Source organism: Gekko japonicus, unplaced genomic scaffold (genome assembly GCF_001447785.1).
Source record: "Gekko japonicus isolate JY-2015 unplaced genomic scaffold, Gekko_japonicus_V1.1 scaffold526, whole genome shotgun sequence".
Lineage (NCBI taxonomy): Eukaryota > Metazoa > Chordata > Lepidosauria > Squamata > Gekkonidae > Gekko > Gekko japonicus.
The window spans coordinates 182,650-195,169 of record NW_015161966.1 but is presented as its reverse complement, the minus strand read 5'-3'; positions in this window follow the sequence as shown (position 1 = coordinate 195,169).

Sequence of the window (12,520 nt, the reverse complement as noted above, 5' to 3'; positions counted from 1 at the left end):
CACAACTTTGATGCCAGTCACTCACAAAGTAGAATTTTTGCTCACAGGACTCCGCAGCTTACAGGGAGCATTGGTACCGACCCTACTTAGCTTTTGTTCAATGAGTCCTTTGCAACTGCACTTTACCTCCTTGCCCTTCTCTGTTTCTGCTTACCACGCAGTTTGCTTTTATGTGGATTTTTACACCAATTATTTATTTAAGACATCCACATGCCGACTTTTTCCTCCCAAGCATCTCAGGACCCGAGACAGGAATATGGCTGGTTTTAGTCACTGCCAAGGGTGTGTTTATTGAAATAGTTTAATGGTTGTTAAACTATATTCATTGTTTTGTTTTATGACGTTCACTGCTTTGGGCAGATTCTAGAAAATACGAGATCTAACTTTTAATTAAATCAGTTTTGCAGACAGGCAAAGGAAGCCAAAGGTAGAAGTCCGAGTTAACAGCAAAGAGCACGAGCCAGTCTCTCAATGGTGCAGCCAAGAAAGCCAGCAGGAACGCAGCACACCAGTCATCTATGTTAAAGGCAGGGCTATTTTTGGGCAGGAACACAAAGGAACGGAGTTCCAGCTGGCTTCAGAGTTGGCCGGACCCACTAAAGCCAAAACCTCTGCATGTGTGGCTACAGAAGGAAGGCCTGGAAAGCGACCCCCCCCCCGGCGACTCCAAGGCAGGCGGGACAGGGGCCCTGGAAGGATCCTCCCCGTGCCTTCCCCGGCCTGTCCAAGCGTCGGCTTGCCCAGGCTCCCTGCAGCTGTGGGGCGCCCAGGCAAGCCAAGGGAAGGCATGGAGGTGTGGCCTAATATGCTAATGAGCTGTGCTGTCAGGGGTGTGGCCTAATATGCCAATGAGTTTCTGCTGCTGGGCATGGCCTGTTATGCTAATGAGTTCCTGCTGGGCTTTTTCTACCAAAAAAGTCCTGGTTAAAGGCCATGTGCATCCAGCAATGGTCACATGACAACACCTGTACACTGCAGTTGTATCTTGATGATAAGCCTCAACTTCTTCTAGAAGCTCAAATGATTAAACTGGGAGTATCATACTTTGGCTACCTTATAAGAAGGCAACAGTCAGTGGAAAAGACAACAACGCTAGGAAAAACTGAAGGCAGCAGGAAAAGAGGAAGACCCAGCATGAGATGGAGTGCCCCAATCGAGGAAGCCACGGCAAATTGAGGTTTGCAAGACCTGAGCAAAGCTGTCAACTACAGGACGTTTTGGGGATCATTCATTCATCGGGTCGCCATGAATCAGAAGCAACTGGGCAGCACATTTGCAGACCACAACCCGATTTTACTAGCTTTTGAAGAGAAACGAAAGATCAGCAGATGGACTCTAAATAATTATCTCCTAAAGGATACAAAATTTGTAGACAAGACAAAGATAGAAATAAGAGATTTTTTCAAGAGAAATATCCAACCAGATATGCCATTATACATAGTGTGGGATGCATTCAAAGCCTACATCAGAGGATGGTTTATAAATCAACAAGCATGGAAAAAAAAGGAAAAAAACCAACAATATGAAAAACTGAGCAAAGAAATTAAGAAGCAAGAAGATAAATTAAAAACAAGAACAAATGGAGAAGAAATACAAGTGAAAATAAAGCTATTAACTCATAAGATGAACTTATTACTATCCCAAGAAATTGCAAAAAAGGTAGAATATGCTAAACTGTATTATTTCGAGAAGGCAAATAAACCCTCCAGATGGCTAGCATATAGGCTAAGAAAAGAAAGAGAGAAGAAAAGTATAACAACACTTAATGATGATAAAAACATGGAGAAATACACCCCACAGGAAATTAAAAATATAGCACACGAATACTTTAAGGAATTATATTCTCAAAAGGAAGAACAAACATTACTAATTCAAGAGTATTTGAAGGAAAACAACCTACAAAAGTTTAATGAGGAGCAAAAGAAAGTCTTGAATGAAAAGATTACAATGTGCGAACTGACAGAAGCTTTTAAAAATCAAAAAAACAAAAAATCGCCGGGTCCGGATGGTTTAACGGCAGAATTTTATAAGTGTTTTGAAGAAGAACTGGTTTCCACACTGAAAGAGGTAATTCAGGACATAGGAAAACAAAAAGAACTACCAACATCTTGGACCAAAGCAATAATAACCTTAATACCAAAACCCAACACAGAGTCGAACCAAATAAAAAACTACAGACCGATATCATTACTAAATGTAGATTACAAAATCTACGCAAATATACTGGCAATGAGACTCAAAAAGATCTTAAACCAGATGATAAACAAAGACCAAGCCGGATTCTTACCGAAACGACATATGAAAGACAATGTTAGAACAGTGATAAACGCATTAGAATTCTACGAAAACCATCCCGAGAAACAAGCAGCATTAATGTTTTTAGATGCCGAAAAGGCGTTTGATAATGTTTCCTGGTTCTACTTACTGCAAAAACTGGCAACAGCTGAATGCGGAAAAACCTTCGAAACATGGATAAGAGCAATATATAAGAAACAATCGGCACAAATTATAATAAATGGTGAATTAACGCAAGAACTAGAAATACAAAAAGGGACGAGACAAGGTTGTCCGCTTTCACCGTTATTATTTATTTTTGCTCTTGAAACATTAAACGACTTAGTTCGACAAAATAAGACCATACAAGGACTAAAAAATAAAGGGGAGGAATACAAGTTGAGAGCATTTGCGGATGATCTGGTCTTCATTATAGAAGAACCCAAAACTTCAATTAAGGAATTAATGGAGGTTATAAGAAACTATGGAACAGTAGCAGGTTTGAAGATTAATACAACCAAAACGAAATTACTGATAAAAAACTGTGATACAGCCACCAAACAAGAAATAAAAGCACTGACAGATATGGAGATAGTGAAAACAGTTAAATACTTAGGTATTTTGATATCAAATAGGGCTAGTACCTTAATTGAAGACAACTATACCAAACTGCTCGAGGAGATAAAAAAGGACCTCATAAAATGGAAAGACTTGCACATCTCTCTAACAGGAAGAATAGCTGCAATAAAAATGAATATCCTGCCCAGATTTTTATTTTTAGCACAGAATATACCAGTACTAAAGCAATCTAAGTACTTTGCGGAACTTGACAAACTTACTAGAAAATTTATATGGAATGCAAAAAAAGCAAGAATAAATATAAAGACACTACAGGGCAAAAAAGAAAAAGGAGGTCTTGGGCTACCAAACTGGAAACTGTACTACCAAGCAGCCAGCATGGGATGGATAAGAGACTGGATTACCCTCCAAGATGAGCGGTGCCTAAAGTTAGAAGGCCATGACTTACCCATGGGATGGCATGCATATGTTTGGTACGGTAAAGATTTAACTCATCAACATTTCAAAAATCATTTTATAAGAGCAGCACTGTTAAACGTTTGGCAAGATATAAAAGGAAAATTCTATGAAAAGGTACCTAAATGGGTCTCACCCCTTGAAGCATTTATAATGCCAGCACTGTTACATAAATCCAATAGAGAAACCTATGACAAGCTGTTAGACGCTAATAATATATTGAAATCGGAAATGGATCTACGGACACAATGCAATTTGAAACTTTCATGGTGGGAATGGGCACAGCTAAAATCAAGATATCAAAAAGATGTAAAAACAGGATTTTATGTAGACAAAACCGAGTTAGATAAGATCTGGTTGTCCTCCAATGATAAAATGGTTCAAAAGCTATATAGAATATTACTCGAAGACTATGAAAGAAATGAAGGAGAAAGGAAAAATATTATTGCCTGGACACACGATATAGGTCATGAAATACCAGAAGAAAAATGGTTAAAAATGTGGAAGTCAATTAAAGTTATGAGAGCAACTAGCTATAAAGAAAACGTGTTTAAAATGTACCATAGATGGTACTGGCCACCAGAAAAAATAGCCAAATGCTATGCTAATTGTTCCAACACTTGCTGGAAATGTAAAACAAGTGTTGGAACCTTTTATCATATGTGGTGGCGGTGTTCAAAAATTCAAAAGTTTTGGACATATATACAGAAAACATTGCAAGAAATATGTAACATAAAGCTAGATTTAACACCAGAAATATTTTTGCTTAATCTACTTCCAGAAGGCATAAACTATAATGATAAGTATGTTATACTATATGTAATAACAGCAGCTAGGATCTTATGGGCAAAATATTGGAAACAAGAGATCACCCCAAAACAAGAGGAACTGATAAAAAAATTGATGGAAATAGCGGAAATAGATAAGTTAAATTTAATTTTACAAGGGAAATATGAAGAAATGTTTGAACAGAGATGGGCGGGACTGTATACATGGCTGGAAAATGTATAAATGACTCGAATACGTATGTATATTTGAAAACTTACGTTTTACAAAAAATCAATAAACAAAATTATTAAAAAAAAACACACACACACACACAAATACCCTGTTTCCCCGAAAATAAGACCTACCCCAAAAATAAGCCCTAGCAGGATTTCTATGCATTTGTGGTATAAGCCCTAGTGTGTCTTCTTGAGAAAAAATAAATATAAGACAGTGTCTTATTTTGGGGGAAACACGATAGGGATGCTGAAACGCCCACCGGTTCGGCTCACATCCCATTCGCCTGTGGTGAACCAAGATCAGAATTTTCGATGGGCGGATTGATCATTCGGCAGGTTGTTTTGCCGCATTCCTTACGAGCCATGCAGTGCAATGCATGGCCTCTACTCCACGAAGGCAGACATGCAATGCCAGGTGTACTATCAGGAGTTAGGCAGGAGAAAAGACCAGGAAACGAAGCCCTGGACTCCTGGCGATAATTTGTTTTGTGCTATCTAAAACTGGGGCAGAATCACTTGCATCAGTTATTGAAGCATTTCCTGGGAATCTTGGGATTCCCTTAGAGGCTTATCAAGCACTCGCTCCTTGAGGATACCAGCAAGGATTGACAAGATTCCTTGAAAAGAAAGTTGGCCTGTCTTCAAGTTGGCAGTGGCATGCGGGCAATGTATGCTAATGACAAGCAAGAGAATTATGCCAACAGGAGCCCAGTTTCAATGAGAAGAGAGGAAGGGGGGCAGAAAACACAAGCCTCCATGCCAGAAAAAAATTAGGACTGTTTCTCCACACTAGCCCTTTTCCAACACTGCAGTCTTGTGCACCAGGAGCCTGCAAAGTGCACATATCAGGAACACATGCTACCTCCAATCCTCCTCATATCCACCATAGCCATAACGCACAGAGGTAATGTGTGTATCTACCATGCATGTGCAGCCTTGGTATGCAAGAAAGAGAACCTTGAAAAATCATTTGTTAGTTTGTACAGATTGGAGCTATAATTCCAGGTATGTATGCACACATGACACGTTCATGTAACTTGGCCACCACCACACAGACTGGGAGACTTCTGTGTAACTGAGAAGTATGTGTATGCATAGTAGCCTAAAAAAGGCTGCTATGGAAGCCTTACCGGGAAGACGCTGTCGGCAACACTTCCAGGAATTAACAGTAAGGGTTCAGTCATTGCTTAGCTACACACCTACACTGCCAAGCTCTGAACTGTTAATCATTCCATGCTGCAGTTTTCCATCTTGGGGGAATCTTTAAAAGATTCTCCTCCCAGCCACCGGATCCCGGCTGCCAACTCCAGCCTCTGACCAGTTGGTCCCAACAGTGAAAGCCGTTTGCCAGCACTTCCTTTTGCCAGCACACTACTGAAGAAGGAGAAGAGATTGGATTTATACCCCACCCTTCACTACCCAGAGGAGTCTCAGAGCGGCTTTCCCTTCCCCTCCCCACAACAGACACCCTGTGAGGGAGGTGGGGCAGAGAGAGCTCTGACAGAAACTGCTCTTTTCAAGGACAGCTCTGACAGAACTACGGCTTGCCCAAGGTCATCCAGCAGGTGCAAGTGGAGGAGTGGGGAATCAAATCTGGTTCTCCCAGATTAGAGTCTGTGCACTTAACCACTACACCAAACTGGCTCTCTGCCCTCTGACCAAGGCACACTAGGTTTTAGAAGCCAGGTCTTTTAACTCTTGGCCCCTGCAGTCTCATCTTTAGGCAAGTCCTGAGCGAGTTATCCCTCAACCATTCTGCTAGATCATGGTCCTTTGAGGAATCGTGGGCACTCAATGAAATTGCTGAGCGGTCGGGTTAGAATGGATAAAAGGAAGTACTTCTTCACCCAAAGAGTGATTAACACTTGGAATTCACTGCCACAGGAAGTGGTGGCGGCTACAAGCATGGACGGCTTCAAAAGGGAATTAGATAAGCATATGGAGCAGAGGTCCATCAGTGGCTATTAGCCACAAGATATAGCTAGGGACTCTGGGGCAAGTGATGCTCTGTCTGCTTGGTGCTTGGGGGGGTCAACAGTGGGAGGGCTTCTAATGTCCTGGCCCCACTGGTGGACCTCCTGATGGCACTGGTATTTCTGGCCACTGTGTGACACAGAGTGTTGGACTGGATGGGCCTGTGGCCTGATCCAACATTGGCGTCTTTTATGTTCTTATGTTCTTAATCACATTGAACAGTTCTCCCCAACAGTTTGACCACACAGTCAAAACCAGGAGTGCCAAACATAAGGCCCTGTCAAACCTTTCTCCGCAGTGCTTGCTTGGATTGCCATAATTCTTGGGGGGAGAGCATTCCTGAGGGCGGGGGTGAGTGAGTGCGGGGGTGAATGAGACCTTTGCTTCTAGAAGATGTAACTTTTCCACAAGACATCCTCCTTCCCCTCCTCTTTCGCTTTCCCAGGGGAAGGTGGCCTTGAACACATTCCTGTGCCATCTAGGACTCTAGATTACCAGGACATATATCTCTTCTGGTTGGCATGGCAATGTTAGGTGGAGTATGACTGTGGCCTATGCTTGGGGGGGATGGATGGGACCTGCTTGTAACAAGACTGTACCGCCAAAAGTCTTCAGTGCTTTTCTTTTACACTGTGAAAGTTATTTTATTATCCGTTCCCCTAATCCTTTATGATAACAAGGGTAAGAAAAGCTTGTCGCTATCCATAAGGTCTTTCTTTGAGCTCTGCGAGGTAGCAGGCTCTGCTCCAGTGACGGTGTCCCAGCACCAGTGACAAAGTGTAGAAGGGGCGTGTGTAGGAGGACTGCTGGTCACAAGTTAGCGTCCTCATCACCATGGAGGCCGCGAGCGCCCAGTCTTCAGTTCTAACACAGCGACTTTCTGTATCTTGCGTATAACTCAATAAACTTTCACTGCCTAAAGAGAATTGTTAATGTAACTGGACTGGGGGTCTGACAGGCCCGGGGGCCGGAACCAGCCCATCCAGGGCCAGTTTGGTGTAGTGGTTAAGTGTGCGGACTCTAATCTGGGAGAACCGGGTTTGATTCCCCACTCCTCCACTTGCACCTGCTGATGTGACCTTGGGTCAGTCACAAGCTCTGGCACAGCTGTTCTTGAAAAAGAGCCGTTTGTGTCAGATTTCTCTCAGCCCCACCCACCTCACAGGGTGTCTGTGGTGGGGAGGGGAAGGGAAAGGAGTTTGTAAGCCGCTCTGAGACACCGTTGGGTAGTGAAGGGCGGGGTATAAATCCAATCTCTTCCTCTTGCTCTTCCTCTTCCTCTTCCTCTTTCTCTTCCTCTTCTTCTTCTTCTTCTTCTTATGGGGCCCGTGAGCAACTGGTCCAAGGGAGGGATTGCTGGGGGGGGGGAGAGTGGGTGGAGCCACCCCATTCAGCACAAAAGGCAACCCCATCTGCAGCATTCAAGCATCACAGGAACATTTGTCCAGCACTGCACTGCTGCCTCTCCAGTTCGCCTATGTGGGTTTTCCTTTGCACACACACACCCCCCCCCCCCCGAGCCCATGGGGCCTTGCAGTGAGGATACACCACCTCGGAGCTTACCAGCGGCTCTCCTTTATACAGTTTCTATCTCCGGTACCTGGCATTACATTTTATGCCACACATGGCCCGGCCCCCAAAAGGGACATTTATGTCAGCTTTGGCCCTCGTAACAAATGAGTTGACACCCCGGGTCAAAACCACTCCAGAATTACAGCCTCAATAACTTTTCAATCAACCCAGTGAAACACTTGCTCCTGCACCTAGTTTGCGGGCAACTGATTGTAAAGGCTGCCGCTTCTTCTGCTGAGCTCTCCTCATTTGGAGCTGGGCGCCTGGTTAACTGGTGCCATCGCCCCGGCAGGGCAGAGCATCTGCTCCCAATTCTGTCACCTTACTGCTTCTTATCAATGGGAAGTCTCATCTGGCAAGAAAGAACTGTGCGCAGAGAGCGCCCCCAACAGTCTGCCCCGCGAACTCTCCCCTCCCCTCCCCCAGGAGCATCATGGCAACTCCCAGAATAAAGGACCCGTAAAGACCTGACCTGGAGAGCGCAGGCTAGCCAAGTCTCGTCAACTCTCAGAAGCGAATAGGTCCTGGCTAGTATTTGGATGGGAGACCTCCAAGGAATACCAGGGTTGTCATGCAGAGGCAGACAATGGCAAACCACCTTGGAACGTCTGTTGCCCTGAAAAACCCATGAGGGGCCACCATAACTCAGCTGTGACTTGACAACAACAACAAGAAGACCCGAACGAGTCAGTTTGGTGTAGTGGTTAAGAGCGGCGGACTCTAATCTGGGAGAACCGGGTTTGATTCCCCACCCCTCCACAGCAGAAAAGGAAGCGTGCTCTGCAGCAGAGACTAGGTAAAAAGAACTCATCCATTGGACCCCACCCATACGTTTTGGGTAGGGTTGCCAAGTTGATCTTCGCCAGGAGCAGGGGGCTCCCAGCCGGCGTCTGGTGCGCGTAGTTTTCCATAGAGTTTTCCCTTGGATGGCCGTGGCCCCGCCCCCAGCATGCCTGGCGTTCTCCTGTCACATCGGGGCGGAGTTCCCCCCCCCCGGGGTCCGATCTGGCGGCGCCAAGGAATGGGCCTCTGGGGCGGGGGGACTTGGGATCCCTAGTTTTGGGGGGCATCAGTACAGGTTTGAGAGGACAGAAGAAAAGCAGGGTCGCATCCCTCAAGAAGGCACAGAGGGAAGACAGGAGCGCGCGGGAGGGCTCAAAGGAGCCACCAAGGCTGCAGTGTTGTGTTGCGGTTTTTGCAGTGCCAGCACGGCAGTGATTGAGGAGCTCTAGAGGGTATAATGATGCATCCACCATCATCACTTCTTGTGTTAAGAGATGCATTCAACCTCAAGTGAAGCCAAGGTCAAATGCTAGCTCAATTACTGGTAGCGTTCCAGGGCGAAGCGTAAAACTGCAACTGCAGAGGCAAGTCAGGCCAAGGCGTGGGGGGGGGGGAGCGGAAGGAAATTTATGGGCACAGAGAATACTTGCGGAGAGCAAGAAAGGCCATCGGCAGGGAGAGAGCATTTGGCTGCCCAAGAGCGCATGCAACACTTCTCACGCAGCCAGAGGTCGCCAAGGGGGATAGAACTGGGGACTAAGAGGCAGCTGGGGAAAAGTACTTCGATAAGCCGGTGACAGCCAGAGGCTCAGAGCCAAAAGGCCTGGACCCTTTAATGATCAGCTTGGCTTCAGACCAACACAGCTACCCACCTGGATCTACTTCCAAAAAGTTACCTGTTCATAATTAAGACAGCAAGTCTCACCCATGGATCATGGGCAATAACAAGGGAAAGATTTTTGAAAGAGGCCTCCTTGGCATGCCTTACTCGATACTGCAAAGACAAGGCTGCCTATACCAGAAAGGCTAAGTATGCTATAGTACTGGGCCCTGGCCAAATAGGACTGGCCTGCAAGCCATTAAGCTCTCTCAAGAAGCTCACCACAGTAGAGGTTTCCGTCCTGCGTGCTCCACATGATTACCTCAAGGCTTGGGACACAATTGTGCATACAAGGAGGCTCCATGTCCCAAGGGAAGAGGGGTTTCAAAGACAAGACACTGTCCTGGCATGAGGTTCAGGATGGCCACTTTCAATGTACTACAGAGGAGGAGGAGGAAGAGGAGGAGGAGATGATGATGATGATGATGGATATCGGATTTATACCCCTTCCTTCACTACCTGAAGGAATCTCAGGATGGCTTAAAATCTCCTTTCCCTTCCCCTCCCCACAACAGACACCCTGTGAGGTAGGTGGGGCTGAGAGTTCTCTTTTGGGGACTGCTCCTGAGAGAACAGCTCCGAGAGAACTTGTGACTGACCCAAGGTCACACCAGCAGCTGCATGTGAAGGAGCGGGGAATCAAACCCGGTTCTCCCAGATTAGAGTCTGCACTCCTAACCATTACACCAAACTGGCTTTCTTGTAGGGTGTATCTGTGTATTACTGATTGGGTAGGAACACATAACTGTCAGTTTACATTATGAAGTCCACAAAGATGAGACTGAATTTGCAGAGACTGTAAGGAACTGCAAGAGCCATCCTTAACATTACGGGACAGGGAGCAAGAAGATCAGAAGTCAACGATGTGCACCATAAAAGAGCTTCTGGAACTTGTGGAGAGAGAGTGTGTGTGCACAAAACCTCCCTTCCCTACTCCATATTTATTGGGAGCCCAGTTCCAAGCAGACTAAACAACCAATCTTGTCCATGACTTGAACCAGCAAGATTCCATGGATCATTTTGTCAGACTTCAAGATGCTACTGGATCCCCATGCAACAGCGCCACCTGTGAGCTTTGAGGATCATGCACCTAATTCTGACTTTGCAGAAAGCACTTTTTTTTTTACTTGAGAGCTTCCTTAGACTTGGGGGGGGGGGGAACCCAGCAATCTCTTTTTCCCCCGCTGCATCACTTTACAACAATTCATCTCTTGCTCCTGGGAGGTATACAAGCTAAGAGGGACAGAATCAACTAAGGAAGACGAACGAGAGACTCCCAAGAGGGAACAAAAACAAGAATCCATTCCAGTACTACTGACACCGGGGGGGGGGGGGGGCAGGGGAAAAGTTTCTATACAGAAAGCTCAAGAACTTCCTTCATAAATACAATCCTGTGGATCTTATGTTTCTCTGCAAATTAACCAAAAATTCAGGACCTTGAAAACAAGCTATGAGATAAGATAGGATGTGAAATGGTGGATTTCTTTTTTTAAAAAGTATATCCCGAGAAACAGGCACACAATCTGGATATCAAGCATTCCATAAATTATTTCGCAGAACTGCAATCCACAGGCTCGCTCTCCCCCACAACATCTAAATCAGCAGGGGGAGTCATTCCCTGCTCAAAAAAACCCACTCTGAAATGTCGAATACAAACACAGCTACTGTAGCCTAATGAAATAAGCATAAAAGTCCCTTGAGATTGCAACAGGATTCTAATACCAGTAGCATATAAAGTCAGAGAGGTGCACATCTCTTCGCAACACGTTGCTTAATTGACTTCAGCATCATTTTGTTCTCCGCACCCTGCCAGCAGCAAATAATGCTGCGGAGACAGGGGGCAGAGGAAGGAAGGTGGAAGAGATGGTCCACAACCTCAGGACACAAGGTGTTGCTAAGAAGAACAGGAAAATCAAAGATGTAGCTCCTGTTTTCAATAGCGGTTTCATCCTCTTGCTGTCGTAAGCTCCTCTCCAAATGAGTAAGCTCCTGGAACGCATCACAACAATGGGAACAAGTGCTCCAACAACTAAGGACGTCGACGTGGGGGAAATAAACGGCCTGCAAGATGTCTGGCCCTGCTGGTGGACCTCCTGGTGGCACCTGGGCTTTGGCCACCGTGTGGACACAGGGTGCGGTCAGACGGCGTGCTGGGAGTGGTTTAAATTGATCCGGCCCTGATGTGGTCTTTTTTAACCTGGAGAATCGCAATCACACTCACCTCTTTGCTCCAGATTGCTACGCAGCCACATCGCTCCCTGCCGTCCACATACGGGAGCCTGCGTTGGTGTTGTTTTCTCTCTCTCTCTCAGTTTGGGCATGCACACAGGCAGCCACCTGTAGATGTGCACACCGCCAACGCTTTTTTAAAAATGCCGGGCGAAAAGCGGAAGCCTCGGGCAGCTTTCAAGCGGGGAGGGGGTTTAAACGGGAAGTGGCTCGAGACTGGAGGAGCGATCACACAGGGGGAGAATGTGGCTGGAACCGGAGAATCAGGAAAACACCACTTGGGGACCTGGCATCAAAATACTCGGGGTTAAAGCGGTTTTGAGCCGGAAAGCGACGGCTGGGGATGGGAGGCAGATGTTGACCGTGTGATCGCGCAGATAAAATCCGTTTCTGAGGCGGGCCGACAGCGGACTAAACGGCCCGTCTGACCACACCCACAGAGTGTTGGGCTGGATTCAACACGGCTTCTCTTATGTTCTTATGTTCTGTTATATCCAATGCAGAGCTAGAAGTGTGTTAGCAAAGTCAGAATCCCAGACTCAGCCCCCCAACTGGGGGGGGGGGGGGGGAGACACATGAGCAGGTGGCATACTAGGGAGCTGGAGATCTCCTGTAACAAATTATCTCCAGAAGACAGATATCAGATCCCCTGGAGAAAATGGCTGCTTTGGAAGAAGGACTCTATGGCATTACAGCCTGCTGAGGCCCCTCCTCTCCCCCAAACCAAACCCTCCCCAGGCTCCACCCCTAAAATCTCCTGGTATTTCCA